The following is a 21,325-nucleotide window of genomic DNA, read 5'->3' on the forward strand; positions in this document are numbered from 1 at the left end:
GGAGCTTTACTCCTAAGAATGAACTCCGTTTCTCCTCTGTAAAGGTCATTTGTAAGACTTTTTGTCTCACTCCTAAGGCTCACTTAACTTCATCTTCTCAAGTGGAAGTTAGCCTAATCAATCTATATTTCCCACTGTTTGAAGTGATTTTTCTTCTTACTGGTCACTGTGGTTTAGTGGCTAATTTTCTTTTAAATCACTTTCCAACCTATTGTAATCAGTTTTAATAATGTAAGTAGCTTAGAAATCTGTAGCCAGCAGAAACTCTGCCTCTGCTTAGACTCCTCACCCCTTGACACACTATAGACATACTCTAGACGAGAAAAGATGCTTCATGCCATTTGACTCACATTTTGAGGTCTTGCAAAGAACAGAAAATCTGAATCTGGCTGGGTACTCTAACTTCAATCTTCTATTGAGCTGAGAGATAATATCCCAGGCCCCTCAGTTTGACAAATGGAAGAATAGTGTGGCGCTCATTGTCAAAAAGACTAGGTCAAGATCTTTTTTCAAGTACAATCCTGTATTAGGATATTATCTACACACATACAAGAAGACCTATTAATACAACTGTTATCCAAAAATATATGTACCAACCACGAAAGCCAAAGATGAAGGATTAAATTGAGGATTAACATTTAAAGTTGGAAATTAATCAAACTTAATAATAATAACTGATGAATGGAATGCAAAAGTTGGAAGCAAAGAAGGATTGATAGTTGAAAAATGTGATTAAGACAGAAATGAGGCTGGATATCAAATGACAGAATTTTGCAAAATCAAGTTTGTTCACTGCAAATGCTTTTAAAAAAACACACAGACATAAATAGTAACTGTACACATGGACCTAATCTGATAGACTAAATAAGAATCATCCTGACTATAATGTGGAAAGAGTCAATGGAAAAGCTCAATATCAACATATAGAACAAACTATCCCATTTGCAAGTTCAAGTGAAGCTAAAAAAAAAAATAACTGAGTTCATGAGAACCAAGATACAACCTTGAGTCTATCCTACCTGAATTTAAAAACTATCACAAAAATATATTTGAGGCATTGAATATATTGCTTTGAGCACTGAATGCCCAAAGACCAGATAATGTGTGGGATGCCAACAAGGATAGCATCTTGGAAGAAAGCAAAAGGTTATTACAAATATGTAGAAGAAAGATGAAACTAAAATAAATGTCAGAAGAGACCCTTGATTTTGAATATATAGAATCCAAATCAAATGAAGAAATGCTGAAGTAAGAGAAAGGCTCACTTTAGATTTAGACTGACATCGTTGTTTTTCAATACTCTGGAGTGCCTGGCAGCAGATTTTCCCAATGCAATTTGTCTTTTATTTCCTGACTGTCTTCACAATTACCTGGTATGCATCCAACAATGACTAAGGAAGATGGAAGAACTGATACTTTTGAGTTGTGGTGCTGGAGAAGAGTAGGGAACTTACCACAGACAGTCAAGAGGATAAACAGTTCTCTCCAGGAGAGGGTGAAAACAAGTTGCTCTCCAGATGCAAGGATTTTGATGCTTTATCGCACATATTTTGGGCATGTTGCCAGAAGAGACCAATCCTTAGATAAGGACACCATGCTTGGAAGGGTGAAGGAACAACACAGGAGAGGAAGACTCTCGATGAGATGGATCAACACAATGATAGGGTAATAGGGCAGCTGTGTTGGAGACAGTGAGATTGGCTCATGATAAGACAGAGTTGAGAGCTATTGTACACAGAGTTGCTATGTGATAGCACACAATCACAACAAGAAGCTGCTCCACAGGTGAAAGATGGAAAATCTCCTCCTGTGCAAATAACTGCCTCTGAAAACCAGTTGGAGGGTCAGCTATGGTTTCGTTCTGATTGTATAGTTGTTGTTGTTTGTTGTTATGTGCCATCACTTGCGACTCATAGTATGACTCTATATACAAGAGCCCTAAATGCCTTTCTATCCTGTTTCAACTTCACTGTCTCCGACACACTCATTCCTACCACCCCAATCATAGAATGGATCCATGTCATCTAGGGTCTTCCTCTCCTGAGCCGTCCCTCCACTCTGCCAAACATGATGTCCCTCTCCAAGGACCAGTCTCTCCTTGCAACATGCCCAAAGTATGTCAGACAAAGCTTCAGAATCCTTGACTCCAAGGAACACTCTGGCTTCACCTTCTCCAGGACAAACCTGTTTTCTCCTAGCAGTCCATGGTATATTCAACACTCTTCTCAAGCATCCCTAGTCACTGTCCAACTCTCCAATGCATAGCACGTAATTGCAAAGACTGTAGCCTGGATCAGGCTCACCTTAGTCTCCAGCCTAACATCGTTGCTCTTCAGAAATCTTGAGAGGTCACTGAGAGCTGACTTTTCCAATGCAATTAATCTCTTCATTTCCTGGCTGCTGTTACTGAGAGTGTCGAATGTGGAGCCAAGTAAACTAAAACTGTTAACTATGTCAATCTCTTCACCATCCATACTGATGCTGCCAGTTGGCCCAGTGGTGAGAATCTTTGTTTTCTTGATTTTGAGCTTCAATCTGTATTGAAAGTTGCTGTCCTTGACCTTCTGCAGCAAGCACTTCAAGTCCTCCTGTTTCAGCAAACAGGGTTGTGTCATATGCATAACACAGGTTGTTGTTGATTCTTCCACCAATCCTGATGCCATATTCCTCCTTGTACAGCCCAGAGTCTCAGATGATCTAGTCTGCATACAAATTGAAAAGGCATGGAGACAAAATACATCCCTGACGGACTCCCCCTTTCTTGATTTTGAACCATGTAGTGTCTCCTTGCTCTGTTCTGATGACTGCCTCTTAGTCCAAGTATAGGTTTCGCATTAGCACAAATATTCTGGGATTCCCACTCTTCTCAGAGTCAACCACAGCTTGTAATCCACAGTCAAAAGCCTTTGCATAGTCAGTGAAACACAGATAGACATTCTTCTGGTATTCTCTGCTTTCTGCCAAGATCCATCTAACATTAGCTATAATATCCCTAGTACCACAACCTCTTCTAAATCCAGCCCGCAGATCTGGCAGTTCTCTGTTGGTATGTTGCTCCAAACGGTTTTTGATGATTTTCAGCAGAATCTTGCTTACATGAGATATCAATAATATTGTTCAATAATTTCCAAACTTTGTTAGGTCACCTTTCTATGGAATGGCGACAAATATCAATCTCTTCCAGTCAGTGGGCCAGATGGCTGTCCTCCAGATTTCTTGGTACAACTTAGTGAGCACAGCCAGGGCAGTGTCTGTTTATTTAAATATGCCAATTGGTACGCCATCAACTCCTGGAGCCTTGTTTTTTTTCAATTCCTTCAGAGTAACTTGAACTTCCTCTTTAATCACCACAGGTTCTTGCTCATGTATTATTTCATGAAATTCTTCTATGTCTGCCAATTCCTTCTGATACAGTGACTCTGTGTACTCCTTCCATATACTTTTAATAATTCCTGGATCATTTAACATTCTACCCAAAGTATCCTTAATTATTGCCACCTGTGGTTTGAATTTGTTTTTCAACTCCTTTAGCTTAAGAAATCCTGAGCAAGTTCAGCTCTTTTGATTTTCTGACTCTAGCTCTCTGCACATTTCATTGTAGTATCTTGCTTTGTCTTCCCGAGCTGCCTTTTGAAATTTTCTGTTCAGGTGTTTGATTTCTTGGTTTCTTCCTTTTGCTTTGGCTTTTAGATGCTCTAATGCAATATTCAGAGTCTCATCTGACATTCATCTTGGTTTTTACGTCTTCATCAGCCTTTGTAATGATCTATTGCATTCTTCATGGATGATTTTCTTCATATCCTCCCAGAGCTCATTTATTCTATGCTCCTTGGTGCTCGTCTACGACTGGACGGAATCAACAGCAATAACAATGATGACGACAAAGAGAGAGCTATGTTGGCCTAGTAGAAAGGAAGCTATACTACCTAGCCAAAGGTGGGTGATTCTCATCTGTGGCCCTCGGCCAGGTTCAAATTGTTTTCCTGTCAAACATTCTTCTAGGTGGTATATAGCACTGATCTGTGCGTTGCTGTACAAAGGTAACTCGTGGTTGCTGTGATGCTGAAGACTGTGACAGTGATGTTCCAGTTGTGGTAATGGATACCCATGGTGGACAGTGCTGGCTGGAGCTTCCCGACTAAATCAAGCCTGGAAGCAGGAGTGGCATCCACCTCTGAAATGGCTTGCCTCCAGAAACTCTATGTACGAACAGTGCTCTGGCCGTTCGTTCATAAGGTTGCTTTGAGTTGTCTAAGACTCAACGGCACCAAACAACAACATCCATCTTGGTGCTCAAAGCCTCAAATCTATTCTTGAGATGGTTTTGAAATTTGAATGAGACAGACTTAAGGTCAAATTTTGGTTCCCGTGGACTTGATTTAATTTTTCTCAACTTCAGCTTGAATTTGCATATGAGTAGTTGGTGGTCTGTCACATAATAAGCACCTGGCCTGGTTCTCACAGCTGATATTGAGCTTCTCCAGCGTGTCTTTCCACAAATGTAATTGATTTGATGCCTATGCATGCCATCATGTGAAATCTATGTGAATAGCCTGTGTTTATGTTTCTTATAAAAGGTATTTGCAAACCAATAAATCATTGAATGTGCAGAATTCTATCTCCAGCTTCATTTGTGTCACAGGAGTCCATGCTTTCCAACTACTGATCCTTCTTCCTTGTTCCCAACTGTCTAGTACACAACATTAAACTGCAATTTTCCTTCTTTATTGTTGGAAGCCCTAGTACTGAAATAGGTTAACTGTTGGATTGCTCACTGAAATGTCAGCAGTTCTAAACCCATCAATGTGCAGTCTTCTCTCACCAACATGAGGGTTACCATGGGTTTTAATTGAGTTGAAGGCAACAGTCTTTGATTTTGGAAATGTAAAGGGGAATCACTATGAGTCATTGGGTTTTTTGTTTGTTTTTTAAAATGTTAAAAGCAAACAGTCAAAAATGAGTTTCATTGAAGAATGCTAAAAAATTACAAAGATTTCTAGCATCTTTATCTATCTTCACCTTGATGCTTTAGCCTGACTTTGATTAGCTTGACAATGCTTAGCTCTGCTCAAGGTCTGAGGAAGGAAAGTGATTTATGATGGTATCTTTATAATCCTTCGATAATGTGAATTATTCTCTCTCTACATATTTCATGAATTGAGTGAAGAAAGATGGAAAGCAAAGGTAAGAAAGTAAAGGAGTAGGCTGTGATGAAAGAGAAGAGTAAGGGAAATAGAGATTCAATCATTGAATGGTGACTGGGATGAAAAACACCTCAAATCTCAATTCTGATTTTCCACCCTCTCGTCTAGGAGAGGCAGCTCTATGTTAATGTGCCCACTCTAGCATCTGTTAACATTTTCACATTTCTCTGTAGCCTCCTTGCATTCAGGCACAGTCTTTGCCTCAGGCATGCAAATTTGCATTTTCCCTTGACACTCTTAATATGCACTAGTACAAGTAGCTTTCTAAATTTGCCTGAAATATAGCATTTAAGAGGTATTTTAGGAGATTTAAGAAGAACTAGGCTGGAGCTAAGCTTAATTACTATTTTATACACTTTCGTCTTTTTATTCCTTCCTCCAATTTCATTTCTAAGGAAACTGTTAAACTGCTCATAATGTGAGAAATTTAAAATAATGAAACAAAAATAACTATCACCCTGAGACTAAGTTTTACAAGCAGGAAGATGGATGAGATGATTAAAAATTGTTTCTAAATTACTTATAAACATTTTTAACCACCACAAGTGCTAACTCTAAGCCAGAAAGTGATGCATGTTACACAAATATATTTAACATCGCTAAGCCCCCTTTGCTTTTGCATGGATTGAGAGGGCCTACTTCTCTTGAGTGTGATGTTTAACTGTTTATCCTAATTATATGAACATCTCAAATTTTGCTGCTGCCATTTTCATTTACTGATCACTACTTAATTTTACACTTTCAAAGGAACTAATCTCACAATTTTTAGAATTGAGTCAATGACAATTTAGGAACTCATTAGGCTTTATTCTTAAATCCTTAACATAATGAGATGTAACAGAATTTAGTTGCTTGGACAATGACACAAAATGTTTAAAATAAGAGGGCTAGAGTAGAGTTGAGATGATAGAATTATCCTAAAATACCCTAGCTAGGTATAGGTCTGTCCTGTTTTGTAACCTTGTGAATGGTCTAAAAGACTGATGAAAGACTAGGAACAAAGCCAAAATCAGAATACCATAGTGTCCCAAATAAAACTATTATAGTTTAGCTTACTTCCTAAGTCACTTAAACTCTCTCTTCTACCTAAGAATTTATTTGCTTTTTTATTTCTCTATTGTAGTTATTGTTGTTGTTGTTGTTATGTGCTGTAGAGTCGCCTGTGACTCATAGTGACCCTATATACAACAGCTCTAAATTCTGTCCTCAGCCAGTCTCACTAATCCTGACACATAAAGTCCCATTTCCCCAGACACTGAATCAATCCATCTCATCCAAGGTCTTCCTCTCCTGAGTTGTCCCTCCACCCTTCTGAGCATGATTGTCCTTCTCCAAAGACTGGTCTTTCCTGGCCACATGCCCAAAGTATGTGAGATGGAGCTTTAAAATCCTAGAATCCAAGGAGAAATTTGGTTTCATCCTCTTCAAGACAGCCTTACTTATTTTCTTGGAAGTCCATGATATGTTCAAGACTCTTCTCCAGTACCACAATTTGAAGACATTGATTTTTCTTCTGTCATTTTTAGTCAATGTCCAGCTCTCTGATGCATAACAAGTAATTGTGAATACCATGGTCTGGATTTGGTACACCTTAGTTTCTAAACTAATGTCATTGCTTTTTAGCACTCCAGGGAGGTCTCTGAGAGCAGACTTTCCCAGCGCAGTTTGTCTTTTGATTACTTGACTACTGGTTTAAAGAGTGCTGATTGTGAAGCTGAGCAAGCTATAATTGTTAATGACTTAAATCTCTTCTCCATCTATGATGGTGCTGCCAATTTGCCCAGAGGTAAAAATTTTTGTCTTCTTGATGTTGAGATTTGGTCTATATTGAAGAATACAATCCTTGACCTTCTGTAGCAAGCACTTCAGATCTTCTTCAGTTTCAACAAGCAAGGTTCTGTCTTCTTCATAAAGTAGGTTGTTGATGAATCTTCCTCCAATCCTGATGCCACATCGCTCCACATAAAGCCCTGCTTCCTGAATGATCTCTTATACATACAGATTGAAAAGATATAGAGACAGGATGCATCCCTGATGCATTCCTTTCCTAATTTTGAACCATGCAGTGTTTCCTTTCTCAGTTCTGAGGACAGTATCTTGGTCCAAATATAGGTTTCACATAAGCACAATCAAGTGTCCTGGGATTTCCATTTTCCTCATGGTTAGCCACACAGTCAAATGCCTTGACATAGTCAAAGAAACACAGACAGACATTTCTCTGGTACTCTTTGCTTACAGCCAAGATCCATCTGACATTGGCAATACTGTCTCTAGTGCCACGACCTCCTCTAAACCCAGCTTGTATTTCTGGTAGTTCCTTGGTACTACTGTTCTAGTCATTCCTGGATAATTTTCAGCAGGACTTTACTAGTGTATGATATTAATGATATTGTTCAATTACTTTTACCTTCTATTGGGTCACCTTTTTTTGAGTTGGAAATAAAGATGGATCTCTTCTAGTCAGTTTGCCAGGATGTTGTCGTCCAGATTTCTTGGAAAAACCTGGTGAGCACATACAGGGCAGTGTCTGTTTGTTGAAATATGTCAATTGGTATTGCATCAGTTCCTGGGGCTTTATTTTTTTTTTTTTTTGTTTTTGTGAGGTCCTTCGGAGGAGCCTGAACTTCCTCTTTCATCACCATTGCCTCTTGTTCAAATGTTGTTTCTTGAAATTCTTCTGTATATTGTGTTTCATTAAAATAAAGTGCTATTTGGTATATTTGTTTTAACCAAACATGGTTTTCTTTAGGAAAAAAAAATCCCACAAAAACCTTGAGGTTAAAGGAAATTTTAAAGTTTAATTCCACATCCATCGTTTACCTTTACCATTTCCTAGTTTTATCATTTTAGGCAAATTATTTTGATGAGAAAAGTACCTTTTATTCTGTAAAATGGATATAAGAAGATACATTCAGTAGTTATATGGGGAGCTCTGGTGGCCTAGTAGTAAAGAAGCTGTACTGACAACTCAATGACACATTGTTCAAATCCACTCACTGTTTCTTGAGAGAAAGATAAGCAATCTCCTCTCCTGCAATTTACTGCATCTGAAAGCCCACTGGAGGATCAACTATAAGTCACTTCCAACTTGATCTATAGGTCTCTGAGGTGCAAAATCTGCATATATGTAGATACTAATCTAAAGGTTGAAAGTTCAAACTCATGAATGGTACTATGAAGAAAGGTCTGATGATCTACATCTATAAATATTATACCCAAGAAAACTCTGTCAAGCAGTCCAGCTCTATAAAGCTATATGAGGTCTTCATAAGTCAGAATTGACTCCATGGTAATGGGTTTGGGATTATCCCTTGTTTAGTAATGTAGTGGAATGTAAAATTAGAAGCTAAGAAGTATTGGAAGTTGGAAAAAAATTACTTGAAGACAGAAATGACACAAGCGGTCCCATGATAGTATTTTGCAAGAACAACAACTTAATACAAATACCATTTTTTTTAACAACCAAAGTGAAGATTTTAACCATGGACCACTTCTGATAGACTATGTAAGTTATGGAATCTACTATATCTGTAGAAAAAGACACAGAGCAGTTTCTAACATTTATCAGACAAGGTCAGACCCAACTAAAGAAAAAAACCATCGTTTCTGTGCATGTTCAAGTTCAAGCTGAAAAAAAAAACAGCAAACACCACAAAAACAAGCCCATCTGAGTGAAAGTAAAATCATGAATATACCCAACTGGATTTAAGTATAATTTTTAAAATAAATCTGAGCAAAACCGAGATTATTTGTAGGATCATATCAAGGACCTTATATATGACGCAAAGAAAAGTTCATTAAAAAGGCAGAAAATTAAAGTTCAAAATGACTGTCAAAAGAGCTTTACATTAAATAACCAAGCTGAAGATTTCCCAGGGCAGCTTGAGAAGACAAAGGAAAGTGTTATAATGGAATTGGTAAAGACCTAGAGGTAAGAAAAGAAAAAAAAGATAATACTCAGTGTAAAAGATCAGAGAAAAATTCAAGCCTCAAGTTGCAACATTGAAGGATTCTACATACAAAGGAGCAATTATTTGAACAGAACAACTTGATACTGCATGGTTGAAAAACAGGAAAAATGTGCTTCAGAGGTATTTTTTTCACATTATTTTCTTCATCTATGTGCACAGAAAATAATCTAAAAATTGAGGGTATGAATAAGAACAAAGTAGAGAGGAAATGAGAGGATAGAGATGGTGAGAGGCCTGAACCATCAAACCAGAGCTGGGTTGGGGATAGGAGATGGAAGATGTGGGAGGGGCAAGGAGAGGGAATTAAGCTGGATGCTGGCAGGGCGGGGTGAGGGCAGGAGCACAACATATGTGCCGAAGGGGTGGGTTCCTGGGACCAACACCTGATATGTTACCTGAATACTCTCATCAGCTCTTTTTGGTTAAATGCCTGTCTGTCAAATATTGCTTTAAAGCTGAGCACCCAAATTAAGACAGACTAGGGAGAAAGATTGGCCATCCACTTCCAAAATAACAGGCCTTTGAAATAACCCTATGTACAACAGAGCACACTTAGATTAGCAGATATGGCAATAGAGACTGAGCCAATCTGAATTGTTTTCTGTTAATTTTCCCAATAAACCTCACAACAATGACTATGGTTCTAGGAGATCTATGTGGTCATTGCAGTGGAATTTGGACCTAATAGAGCAGTAAGTGTGATGCTGAAATAAATAGTAGGTACAGATGTGTGTGAGACTATCTCTAGACTTATGCTGTTGCTATGTGCTGCTGAGTTGATAATGACTCATAGCCACCTTATGCACAATAGCTCTGAATTCTGCCCTGTCCTGACCCAGTTTTATTTTCTGTGACACATCTACCCTCAATACACCAGTTATTATGTTAATCCATCTTTTCCAAGGTCTTCCTCTCCTGCATTGTTTTGCCATCATTCTAAGCATAATATCCTTCTCCAAGGACTGGTCCCTCTTGGCAACATGTCCAAAGTATGTGAGGCAGGGACTCAAAATCCTTACCTCCAAGGAGGATCTTGGTTTCACCTTTCCAAGACACATCTGTTCGTTCTCTTGACAGTACACGGTATGTTCAATACTCTTCTCCAACACCACAATTCAAACTCATCAATCTTTCTTCTGCCATCTTTGGTCATTGTCCAGCTCTCTGATACACAGGAATAGGTCACTTTTGTGGTATTAGCAGAGGTCATATTTGGCCGTTTTCATGTTATTTACACTCATTTTATAGCTGAAAATGAAGAAGACTTGAGGAACCTGCAGATATAGATCAAACTAGAGTCTCAAGTCAACTGACCTGTTTAAAGTGCTCATGATTATACTTTGAGGATTAATGCTCACCTGGCCCAAGCCAGAATGTTTTCTATTACTTCATACACAAATGAATAAAAAAGCACAAAGGAGAACAGATACCTAGAAATTGCAACATTGTAAAGTTTTGCATATATACTATGGCCTGACAAAAGAATAAACCAATTTGACTTTGATGAAGTAATACCAAAATATTCTTTTGCAGGGAGAAGGGTGAGACTTTGTCTCATGTGCTTTGGGCATATCAACAAGAAGGGCAAGTCCTGGCCTTTAAGCTTGGTGAAATAGAGGGTCAGTAGAAAAGACTAAGGCAGCCAATGAGATTGATTGATTCAGTGGCTACAACAATGGGCTCAAACATTGAAGCAGTTGTGAGGATAGTACAAGATTGGCTATGTTTCCTTCTACTGTAAATAGAATGTCACTATATGTCTGACATACTTTGGGCATATTGCAAGGAGGGACTGTCCTTGGAGAGGGCCATCCTGTTTGGAAGGTTTGGGGGCCAGCATAAGAAAGGAAAACCCTGGAGGAGAAGACCCTGGATGAGATGAATTGACTTAGTGGCCGAGGACAATGAGGTTGGCTCAGGATACGACAGGGTTCAGAGCTGATCTACATAGGGTCACTATGAGTCACAAATGACTCAATGACAGATAAGAACAAACATGCATTGAAACTGACTTGACAGCAACTAAAAATAGCAATATTGTTAAAATATTAAATTATGCTGCACATATCAAAAGGAAATGGAAGGAATAAACAGAAAATTAACTTGTTAGTATTTAACTATATGATAAAAACCCAATTGACAGTATTGAAGAAAGAAGTTCAAGCTGAACTGAAGACATTTGTAAAAAACATATTCCAGGAATGAATGGAACACCAACTGAGATGTTTCAAATAATGAATGTAGTGTAGGAAGTGCTCAGTTGTCTATGACTAGAAATTTGGTAGTCAGAACTCTGGCCGACTAACTTGGAATCCATATTTATATCCGTTTCAATGAAAGGTGATCCAATACAATGTAGATCTTATCAAACTATACGCATAGGTTTCAGTGTAGCTAACATAGACTGTTGTTGGTAGGTGCTGTTGTACTAAGTATAACTCATACTGTGTCAGTGAACAACAGAATGAATTCTGTAATATGTTGTGCCATCCTCCTGAACTTTTAAATACTTGAGCCCATTACAGCACTCACTGTGTCAATCTATATGGTTGAGGGTCTTCCTCTTTTATACAATCCCCTCCACCTTTCCAAGAATCATGTCCCTTTCCAAGAAATAGCCTCTTTAACAACAAGCCCAAAACATATGGGATGATGCTTTGTCATGTTTGCCTCGAAGGAGAACTCTGATTATACTTTCTCCAAGATACGTTTGCTCTTTTGGCAGTTCACGGGATATCCAGTACTTTTCTCCAATACCAAAGACATTAATACTTCTGCCATCCTTAGTTCATTGGTCAGCCCTCAGACACATAACAGGCACCTGAGAAGACCGTGGACAAAATAGGGCACACCTTAGTCATCAAACTGACCTGATTTTTCCTCAATAATTTTAAGAGATCCTTGAATTCAGGCTTTCTTAATGCCATACATCTCTTGATAACCTGACTCCTGGTATCAACTATATTGATTATGAATTCAAGTAAGATGAAGTCATTGAGAGTCTTTTCTCCATATATCAAGATGTTTGCTCTAGGCTCAGTGGTTAGAATTTTTTTTATTTTCTTGATTTTGAGATGTAACCCACACTTCGTCTAAGCAACAATCTACGTTACTCAGATGACACAACCCTGCTTGCCGAAATTGAGGAGGACCTCATGCACGTACTGCAGAAGGTCAAGGACTGCAGCCTTCGTATGGAGTGAGGCTCAATATCAAGAAGACAAAGATTCTCACCACTGGACCAATTGGCAGCATCAGGATGCAAGAGAAGAGACTGAGGTGCAGGTGAAGAGATTGAGATTGTTCACAACTTTAGTTGGCTTAGCTCCACAGTCAACACTCTTGGCACCAGGAGCCAGAAAATTAAAAGATGTATTGTGATGGGAAAGTTTGCTGTTAGGGACCTCTCCAAGGAACTGAAGAGCAGTCGTGTATCTCTGGAGATTAAGGTGCATCTGATACAGGCCATGGTCTTTGCAATCACTTGTTATGCATCAGAGTTAGACAATGGAGTGGGAGGATAGAAGAAGAATTGATGCCATTGAGCTGTGGTACTGGAGAAGAGTGTTGAAGGTACCATGAACTGCTAAGAAAACAAACAAATTCACCCTGCAGAGGGTTAAACCAGACTCCTCCTTAGAGACAAGGATTCTGAGGCTTCGTCTGAAATACTTTGGACATGCTGTAAGGAGGGACTGGTCCTTGAAGAGTGACATCATGCTTGGTAGGGTGGAGGGACAATGCTGGAGGGGAAGACCCTCTATGAGGTGGATTGATTCAGTGACTGGGGTAATCAGGATGGGTGTGTCGGAGGCAGTGCGATTGGCACAGGATAGAGCAGGGTTTAGGGCTGTTGTACACGGGGTCGCTATGAGTCAGTCGCAAGTGACTCGACGACACATAACAACAACGACAACAACCACCGATATTAAAGGAGTCTTTGATCTGCAGCAAGTGCTTCATGTCATTTTCATTGTCAGCAAGAAAGATTGTGTCATTTTCATAATGCAGATTGTTGATGAATCTTTCTCCAATTCTGGCACTACATTCTTCTTCATAGAGTCCAGCTTTTTAAATGTGTTTCTCATTGTACAGACTGAACAGGTCTAGAGAAAGGGTACAATCCTGATGCACACTTTTCCTGATTCTAAACCAAGTCGTGCTCCATTACTTATTTGTACAACAGGCCCTTGATCTAAGTATAGGTTTTGCATGAGCACAGTTAAGTGTTCAGGGATTGCCAGCTTTCTCAGTGTTAGCTATAATTTGTTCTGGTCACCCAGTAAAATGCCTCTGCATAATCAATAAAATATTCATAGACATTCTTCTGATAATCTGTGCCTACAGCCAGGATCCATTTGATATCACAATGATATTCCTAGAGCCACAGCTTCTTCTAAACCTACCTTCAACTTCTGGCAGTTCTCTGTCAATATACAGTTACAGCCATTTTTAAATGCTTTTCAGCAATATTTTACTTGCGTATGATATTAATAATATTGTTCAATAATTTCCACATTTTGCTGGATTACTTTTCTTGGAAATGGGAATATATATGGATCTTTTTCAGTAAGTTGTACAGTTAGCTGTCTTCCAAATATCCTGGCAGGGACATATGAGCCTGTCTGGGTTTGCAACCGTTATTTGAATATGTCACTTGGTATCCCATTGATTCCTGAGTGTCTTACTATTTTGTCAATCCCTTAAGCGCAGCTAAACTTCTTCATCACCACTGGCTCTTTATTATATGGTACTTCCTGAAATATAGGAGGTAGAGGTGGTAGGTTACTTTTGAAATAATTATCTCATAACATTGTACTAAAGAACAGCAGAATATTGTCTGTTATAGAGTTGTAAGATAAAACCCTCAGATTGACAGTTATTTTAAAAAATGCCCTGGGAAGAGCTATCTTGTCAAAACAAATTAACCTTAATCATATTGATAAAGCTTTTAACCAATCAAGAACCTTCCTCTACAAATGTTGTATGACTCAAAATTAGAGGAAACAGCTACAAAATTCATTAAAATGAAGAACATGGTATGTACAAGTATAAATCTAGAAAATTTAAAGTTGTCAAAACTGAAAGAGAATGCATGAACATTTCTGTCTTAGGCATAGTTGAAATGGACTGATAGTGACCATTTTGTGTCACATAATTAATGATGTGTACACTACATCAGAAAAAAGCAAATTTAGGAAGAGGGGTGATGATATCTTTATAGTCAAAAAGATTTCCAGATATTTCCTGAAGTGCACTACAATTGTTGCTGTGATTGCTATGTGCCATTGAGTCACTTGTGATTCATAGCAACCCTGTGAATAACAGCTCTGAACCTTGCTTTATCCTGAACCAACCTCATCATCTCTTTCACACCTACCCTTATTACCCTAGTCATTGAGACAATCCATCTCATCCAGGGTCTTCCTCTCTTACACTGTCCATCCACCCTCCCAAACATGATGTCTCTTTCGAAGGACTGGTCCTTCTTTACAACATGCCCAAAGTATCTCAGATGGAGCTTCAGAATCCTTGCCTCCAAGGAGCACGCTACTTTAACCCTCTCCAGAACAGACCTGTGTGTTCTCCCAGCAGTCCATGGTATATTCAATATTCTTCTCCAACAGCATAATTCAAAGGCATCAATTCTTTCTGTCATTTTTAGTCATTGTCCAACTTATGATGCATAGCAAATGATTGTGAAGACCATGCCCTGGATGGCACCTTAGTCTCCAGGCTGAGATCGTTGCTCTTTACTATACTAGTAAGGTCACTGATAGTAGATTTTCCCAATGTAATTTGAGTTCTTGGCTGCTAGTACCAATATTGTTGTTGATTGTGGAGCCAAGCAAACTGAAGCTGTTAACAATCTCAATCTCTTCACCATCTATTGTGATGCTGCCAATCAGCCCAGTAGTCAGAATCTTTGGGGTTTTTTTTCAATGTTGAACTTCAATCAATATTGAAGCCTGCTGTCTTTGACCTTCAGCACCAAATGCCTCAGGTTGTCTTCCATTTTGGCCCACAAGGTTGTATCATCTGCATAACACAGGTTGTTGATGAAATCTTCTTCCAATCCTGATGCCATATTCCTCCTCATAGAGCCCAGCCTCTCAGATCTGTTCCACATATAGATTGAAAAGGTATGGAGATAGACTACTTTACTGGTGTACACATTTCCTGAGGTTGAACCATGCAGTGTTTCCTTTCTCTGTTCTGACAACTGCCTCCTGGTCCAAGTATAGGTTTTGCATAAGCAAAATAAAGTGTTTTGGGATTTCCATTTTTCTAAGAGTTAGCCACAGTTTGTTGTAATCCACACTGTTGTATGTCTTTGCACAGCCAATGAATCACAGGTAGACATTCCTCTGGTACTCTCTGCTTTTGGCCAAGATCCATGTAACATTAGCTATACTATTTCTAGTACCACCACCTTTTATAAACTCAATCTGCACATCTGACAGTTTTCAGGTGATGTGCTATTTCAGTCATTTTTGGATTATTTTCAGCAGAATCTTATTTGTGTTGTTCAATAATTTTCATACTCTGCCTGGTCATCTTTCTTTGGAATCAGAACAAATGTAGATCTCTTCCAGTCAGTTGGCCAGGTGGCTGTCCTGCAGATTTTTGGCCCAACTTGTTGAGCACATTCAGGACAGCGTCTGTTTGTTCAAATATGTCATTGGTATGCTGTCAATTTCTGGGCCTTGTTTTTTTCCTGTTCCTTCAGAAATGCTTGAACTTCTTCCTTCATCACCACAGGCTCTTTCTCAGACATTGTTTCATGAAATTCTTCTGTGTTAGCCAATTCTTTTTGATACCATGACTGTGTATACTCCTTCCGTCTTCTTTTAATGCCCAAAGCATCCATAAGTATTGTAACTCAAGGCCTGAATTTCCTCTTCTGTTCCTGGAGCTTAAGAAATGCCAATAGACTTTAGCCCTTTTGACTTTCTGACTCAAGCACTTTGCACATTTTATTGGAATACTTTGCTTTGTCTTCCTGAGCTGCCCTTTGAAATCATCTGTTCTGCTCCCTAACTTCTTGTTTTCATCCCTTTGCTTTGGCTTCTTGGTGCTATAGTACAATATTCAGTCTTCTTACAGTCATCTTTGTCTTTCCTCCCTCTTCTGTTTTTATAATGACCTTTTGATTCTTTTTGGATTATAATCTTGATATCTTCCCACAGATCATTTTATCTTAGCTAATTAATTTTCAAGACGTCAAACCTGTTACTGAGATGTTTTTAAAATAAAGTAGGATAGATTAAAAGTCAAATTTTGGTTCTTGTGGGTTTAGTTTTCTTTAGCTTTCGTTTGAACTTGTATATGAGTAGTTGATAATCTCTTTTACAATCAGCACCTAGCCTGGTTATTCACAGTTGACACTAATTGTCTGGTGATTCTTTCCATAGTTGTAATTGATCTAATTACTATGCATACCAGCATGTAAAATACACGTGTAGAGTCGGAATTTATGTTTCTTATAAAAGGTATTTGCAATGAAGAAATCATTTTACAGAATTTTATCTTTCTCTTTCCAGCTTCATTTCTGTTACCAAATCCATGTTTTCTGTCTACTGATTCTTCTTCTCTATTCCCAACTTTGCATTCCAGTCACCCATTATTATTAATGTATCTTGATTGCATGTTCAATCAGTCTCTGACTGCAAAAGTTGGTAGAACTCTTTTATTTCCTCCTTTTGGGCTGTAGTTGTTGGTGCATATATTTGAATGATAGTGGTATTCACTGGACTTCCTTGTACGTGTATAGATATTATCCTGTCACAACATTGTATCTCAAGATCTAGAATTGACTTTTTTAACTATGAAAGCAACCCCATTTTTCCTCACCTTTTCACCTGCAGCATAGTAGATCATATGATTGCATGATTCAAAATGACCTGTGCCAGTCCATCTCATTTTGCCAGTATTTAATATGTTACTATTTATGTGTTCCATTTCTTTCTTAACAACGTACAATTTCCTACATTCATCTTTCTCACATTCCATGTTCCAATCACTAGTGTCTGCTTACAGCTGTTGCTCTGCCTTGTGTTTCCATATTTGAGGGCTCAGCCTCAGTTGCCGTATCTGCTAGTCTACTTGCTCGATTGTACATAGGGTTCTCGAAGGCCTGTTATTTTGAAAATGGATGGCCAATCCTTCTTCCTAATCTGTCTTAATTTGAATGCTCAATTCTAGATCAGTATCTAACACACACACATTTTACAGAAAAAAGCAGATGAAGGACATTTCTTAATTATAGAAATAATCAATAGACTCAGCTGCTTCCTACCTTTGGCACATGCGTTTTCACTGAGCCCTTTCCCTGCCCCATCAGCATCCCCTTCCATTCCCACCTACCCCATTCAATACCTTCCTCTCTCTGTCTCACCTGTGATATGAAGGCTTAGGTCTCAAGCCTTCTGTGCTTTTATGATACCTAACACCTTGTACTTCTGCCAGTCTCTTATGCTGCAGCTAGTCTCTCTTTGGTTTAGGCAGCACCATGATGGATGGAGACGAGATTCATGTTGTTAACTGTTACAGCTTGTTCAGCTCCTCAATTAATGCTTTTGGCATCAACAGGAAATCACCAGGTGAATTGCATTAGGTAAATCTGCTCTCAGAGATCTTCCCAGAGTACTGAGAAGCAACAATGACAGCCTGGGGACTAAGGTGTGCCTGATCTAGTCCATGGATTTTGCAATTACTTGGTAGGCATCAGAGAGCTGGGTAATGGCTAAGGAGACTAGAAGAAATGAATTTTTTGAGTTGTGGTGTTGGAGAAGAGTCTTATCATGGATCATGAAGAAAACAAATCGGTCTGTCTTGGAGAGGGTGAAACTAAGTTTCTCCTTGTAGGCTAGGATTTTTCCTTTTTTTATATTGCCAAAACAATTTTAATGTAAGTTAAGGATAAAAAGCTGTCATGATAGAACAAAGGTGTGCCTTGGAGAGATCCCAAGTTCTCTGGCACAGCTTTAACTTTGTCTTCCTTAGCTAGGTCTTTCAGAAGCTGATCCTTCACCTGGTCTCAAACCACCAGAAGTGCATACACAGACATGTTGGTCACAGGAAGCCTAGCTCGCTGTAAGGCCTTTCACAGCTGATTTCAGGTACATTCCAGATATCCTACATGTCTCAAGCATTAAAATCTTTGTCTCCACCAAAACCAAGTTGTTGTTGTTGTTATGTGCCGTCGAGTCGTTTGTGACTCATAGCGACCCTATGCACAAAAGCCCTAAACCCTGCTCTATCCTGCGTCAACGGCACTGCCTCTGATACACCCATCCCGATTACCCCAGTCACCGAATCAATCCATCTCATAGAGGGTCTTCCCCTCCTGCGCTGTCCCTCCACCCTCCCAAGTATGATGTCCCTCTCCAAGGACCCGTCCCTCCTGGCAACATGTCCAAAGTATGTCAGACGAAGTCCCAGAATCCTTGCCCCCAAGGAGTAGCTTGGTTTAATCCTCTCCAAGATGAATCTGTTTGTTTTCCTGGCAGTCCATGGTACATTCAGTACTCTTCTCCAGCACCACAGCTCAAAGGCATAAACTCTCCTTCTGTCCTCCCTAGTCATTGTCCAACTCTCTGATGCATAACAAGCGATTGCAAATACCCATTGTTCCTGAGTTCTTTAGAGAGGTCCCTAACAGCAGACTTTCCCATTGCGATATAAAGCATAATTCCGATTGTTACTATTAAACAATACTGACAGGCTGAAAAATTCTTTCCCCAAAAAAACTCTTCAAGCACTCTTGGTGGCAAAACAATATTTATCGTTGGTTAGCACATTTTAAAGTTTTTATCAGAGATGAGTACAGTTCCAGAGAATCCTGAAGATAAGCATGGGGTCAGTTCAAACCCACATAGATTAATCCACGTAAATAGGTTAATCTACTCTTTGTCTCAGAAACAGAATCCCGTGAAACTCCTTTCTATTTGAGCTGGAACTAAAATGGTTTTTGGAGTGATTTCAGAGTCCATTCCCTCAAGCCCAGTTTAAACAAAATGAAAAGAGTGAGAAGCAACAGGCAGGTCTCTCTCTCTCTGCCGTGCCTCTTTTTTAGACCTCACCTTCTGCTTTATTTCCACTACGGCCTTTTCCACTTCCTCCACAGCTCGTTCCCGCCTTTCTATTGCCTTCTCCCACCATTCCACTGCCTTTTCTCTCATAAGTATCTCCTTTTCCCTTTGGCTGGCCCATACACCCAGACCTCCCACCTGCTCCAGGAGCCTGGCCCAGTCTCCATCAATGCCCATGGGGAGCTGGGACCCTCGAGGCCATGGGTCCTGGAACTGCCCTGCCTGACCATGCCCACTCTTCTCCAGTTCCTCTTTATGTGGGCTCTCCAAATGCTTCCACTGGGCCATGGAGCCCACATCAACCCCAGGGCCATGGCTCACTTGTCTATCACACAAATGACAGGTGGTATATTGGTTGGAGTGGTGCCCAATTTGTTGTGGAACCAAATGGAAATATATTCCCATATCTCAGAAAACCGGGTGCCCCTATTGTGGGGCACTGGTTGGGGTTTAGCAGTTGCCAGAGGGACAGGCAGTTTCCCTGTCTCAGTGATCTCATCCTCTTACTTCATCTCCAAATACTCTTTTGGCTTCGTTCTCACTCCCTCCTCATCCTCCTTTTCCCAATTCATCTCGCCTCCTCCTCTGTACCTTCCCTTGTGATAGTACCTGTGACTGAACCAAATGCCTAAGCTGAATTACAAGACTAAAAGCGTACTTGGGAGGTGCTGTGAAAAGCCCTGGAGATGCACAGTAATGGCACAAGTCTGACTCCAGTTGGGTGATATGATGTTTCCCCTTTCTGCTTCTCTGAGGAGTCAAACCACACACAGATCCAAGAACAATGGCCTGTGAGGTTTTCACCTGCCTTTCCACCATGCCGCAGATACTTGGTGATCCCTCTTTGGTCAGGCCAGAGACAAAACAAATGAGTTCCTGGAGTGAATGAAGTCTTTTTCCTGGTCAACAAAGCTGTTCAGAGAAATCAGTGTTCATGACAACAACCAACATTGTGAGGGTGTGTCAATGGTGCAAGTGAAGGTTTTCTTTTGACTCTTCTCTGGGTTCTTCCCATAGTTCCTCTGCTCTTTGAAAAAAACCTCTGTAGTACATTTAAGCTGTGAAGGCAGGAAGATAAAGGTCAGAGCTGATCCTTGTTGGGTCTTCCTCAGAGTGGGGAAAAGAGGCAGGGGCAGCTTCTGCCATCTGAGAGACTCTCCCCTCCTCACACTGCCCCAAGTGGTTCAAAGACCTGAGTAGCCAGGGTCTCTGCAAAAAGTTCCTACAATGAGGTTAGTTTACACACAGACAGATTTGGGTGAGGCTTGGAGGTCTAAGAAATTCAAGCTGTTTTCAGCAGGAGAAGCTGGCATGTATGGAGATACGGAAGCAACTCCATGGCCCAGGTGCCGCCAGGTCTGGGTGAGTAGCTAGGAGTACAGCCTTCTGCAGCACTGATGCACGGGAAGGCAGGCTCTTGGATGGAGGTCTTGTATAGGGGTCTTGTGAGTGCTCTGGAGCCTAGGATTTTGAATCTCTGTCTCGCAGACTTTGGGCACATGCCAGGAGGACTGATTCTTGGAGAAGGACATTATGCTCAGAAGGGTGGAGGGACAGTGCAGGAGAGGAAACCCCAGATGAGATGGATGCGTCAGAGTCAGTGAGACTGTCTCAGGAAAGGAAAGGCTTCAGAGCTATTTTATACAGGGTTGCTATGAGATGACTTGACCGCACATAACAACAAGAAGTCCAAATTCCAGATACCCAGATACTAGTTTTAGGGAAGGGTTTCTATCTTGGACGATTCTGAGGAAAAGTCCTTTGCCTTGAGCTTCTGCTCCAAGATTGACTTTTTGTGGTTTAGTGCCTCTTCTCTTCCATTTGCATCACGCTGCTGTCACAATAGGGTGATTTCTCAGGAGAGGGTGATATGTTCTCAAGATTTGGTGGCCTTTTGTCTCAAACTAGTGGCCCTGTGTGGTGGGATTTTTTTTTTTCAGCTTCATGGTTGGTTTTGGCCAAACTTTTTTATTTATTCTGTAGTTGTTTAGGGACTTTGAGAATGTGGATGTACCTGATTTTGAGAGGGCAGAGTTGAAACACTGATCTTCTTCCA

At 39.9% G+C, this 21,325-nt stretch overlaps 1 pseudogene; it reads right to left on the minus strand.

Annotated features, from left to right (window-relative positions):
- Positions 1–19,185: 19,185 nt before the first annotated feature.
- LOC102843455 lies at positions 19,186–19,841 on the minus strand (annotated as a pseudogene).
- Between the last annotated feature and the right edge of the window lie 1,484 nt (positions 19,842–21,325).

Source organism: Elephantulus edwardii, unplaced genomic scaffold, assembly GCF_000299155.1.
Source record: "Elephantulus edwardii isolate Elephantulus edwardi_28Jun2011 unplaced genomic scaffold, EleEdw1.0 scaffold00167, whole genome shotgun sequence".
Classification (NCBI taxonomy): domain Eukaryota; kingdom Metazoa; phylum Chordata; class Mammalia; order Macroscelidea; family Macroscelididae; genus Elephantulus; species Elephantulus edwardii.